The sequence below is a fragment of the Piliocolobus tephrosceles genome, chromosome 14 (assembly GCF_002776525.5).
Source record: "Piliocolobus tephrosceles isolate RC106 chromosome 14, ASM277652v3, whole genome shotgun sequence".
Classification (NCBI taxonomy): domain Eukaryota; kingdom Metazoa; phylum Chordata; class Mammalia; order Primates; family Cercopithecidae; genus Piliocolobus; species Piliocolobus tephrosceles.
The window spans coordinates 17,378,966-17,381,370 of NC_045447.1; the positions used below are offsets into that span (position 1 = coordinate 17,378,966).

A 2,405-nucleotide genomic window follows, 5' to 3' on the forward strand; every position below is an offset into this window, starting at 1 on the left:
AATCCCAGCTACTTGGGAGGCTGAGGCAGGAGAATTGCCTCCCAGGAGGCGGAGGGTGCAGTGAGCCGAGATTGTGCCACTGTATTCCAGCCTGGGCAACAGAGCAAGACTCCATCTCAAAAACAAACAAACAAACAAAAAAAGCCCTAAAGTTCATTTTGCAAACAACTCAGTCCTATCATGATTTGTTTTTTGTTTTTTTTTTGTTTTTTTTTTTTTTTATTATACTTTAAGTTCTAGGGTACATGTGCATAACATGCAGGTTTGTTACATATGTATACATGTGCCATGTTGGTGTGTTGCACCCATCAACTCGTCAGCACCCATCAATTCATCATTTATATCAGGTATAACTCCCCAGTGCAATCCCTCCCCCCTCCCCCCTCCCCATGATAGGCCCCAGTGTGTGATGTTCCCCTTCCCGAGTCCAAGTGATCTCATTGTTCAGTTCCCACCTATGAGGACCAGAGAGAGACAAATTATATTTCAAAACTTATACACTTGTCACTAAATTCTAATCTCCTTGGTTGTTTTTAGTTCTTGCCTACATTTTAGACTAACCCTGCTTATTCCTGTAAACCAACTAGCAATCTCTAGCTGCAGCTCAGGGAAAAAAAAAGAAAAAAAGAAAAGAAAAAGAAATGGGTAATGTAAAAATCTAGATCAGTATTCTAGTTCTGAGCAATTACCCTGAAAATCCTGCCAGGTGATGTGAGTAAATAGGGTGCCCATAACCCAGAGCTTTCTTTGTTTTGGAAAATAGAACCAAAGAAGTTAACCAAAGCCAAACCCCATGCATCCAAATCTTAGCAGGCATAAATATAGCTACCAGTTATCTGGGCATGTTGGCAGCCTTGGGAGTTTTTATCTGTCCTTACCCCCGCCCCTTTGCTTTGTTTTAATACATGTCCTCTAATAACCCAAATTGTTTCTTCTTTCCTAAAGGCTATCAAGCTCCAAATAGTGATGCAAATGAAATCACACATGGATGCACCTTTCTTCCAAGGACTCTTTTACTGACCTCAGTAGGAACCTTACCAGCTGTTCCTCACACAACCCCTTCTCCAGTAGAAAGTAGCCAGAAGGATCATCTCCCCACCTCCCTAACAGCAGTTACGGCCTTCACTCTTGAGAAGGGTGAATGAGAGAGGAGAAAGGAAGAAACTGGTGAGGCAGGCAAACAAAAGAACAGCCTGAAAAACCAAGCTGCACAGTCATTGCAGTACATTGAGCTTCATAGAGGCAGCACTGGGGCAAGTGACAGCCAGGTGGGCACTGGGCGACTCTCTGCCTTGCTGAGGAGAAATAACTAAACATGGGCAAAGGAGATCCTAAGAAGCTGAGAAGCAAAATGTCATCATACGCATTTTTTGTGCAAGCTTGTCTGGAGAAGCATAAGAAGCAGCACACAGATGCTTCAGTCAATTTCTCAGAGTTTTCTAAGAAGTGCTCAGAGAGGTGGAAGACCATGTCTGCTAAAGGGAAGGGAAAATTTGAAGATACAGCAAAGGCGGACAGTGCCCATTATGAAAGAAAAATGAAAACCTACATCCCTCCTAAAGGGGAGACAAAAAAGAAGTTCAAGGATTGCAGTGCACCCAAGAGGCCTCCTTCAGCCTTTTTTCTGTTCTGCTCTGAGTATCACCCAAAAATCAGAGGAGAACATCCTGGCCTGTCCATTGGTGATGTTGCAAAAAAACTGGGAGAGATGTGGAATGACACTGCTGCAGATGGCAAAGCAGCCTTCTGAAAAGAAGGTTGTAAAGCTGAAGGAAAAATACGAAAAGGATATTGCTGCATATCAAGCTAAAGGAAAGCCTGATGCAGCAAAAAAGGGAGTTGTCAAGGCTGAAAAAAAGCAAGAAAAAGAAGGAAGAGGAGGAAGATGAGGAAGATGAAGAGGAGGAGGAGGAGGAAGATGAAGAAGAAGATGATGAATAAGTTGGTTCTAGCGCAGTTTCTTTTCTTGTCTATAAGGCATTTAACCCCCCTGTATGCAACTCACTCCTTTTAAAGAAAAAAATGGAAATGTAAGGCTTTGTAAGATTTGTTTTTAAACTGTGTAGTGTCTTTTTTTGTATAGTTATCACACTACTGGCAGGGCGCGGTGGCTCAAGCCTGTAATCCCAGCACTTCGGGAGGCTGAGGTGGGTGGATCACGAGGTCAGGAGATTGAGACCATCCTGGCTAACATGGTGAAACTCCGTCTCTACTAAAAAAAAAAAAATACAAAACAGTAGCTGGGTGTGGTGGCGGGCGCCTGTAGTCCCAGCTACTTGGGAGACTGAGGCAGGAGAACGGTGTGAATCCGGGAGCTGGAGGTTGCAGTGAGCCGAGATTGCGCCACTGCACCCCAGCCTGGGTGACAAAGCGAGACTCCGTCTCAAAACAAACAAACAAACAAA

The 2,405-nt window shown here is 43.9% G+C and overlaps 1 pseudogene; it reads left to right on the forward strand.

Annotated features, from left to right (window-relative positions):
* The first annotated feature begins 1,315 nt into the window (after positions 1-1,315).
* LOC111550319 lies at positions 1,316-1,941 on the forward strand (annotated as a pseudogene).
* Positions 1,942-2,405: the final 464 nt, after the last annotated feature.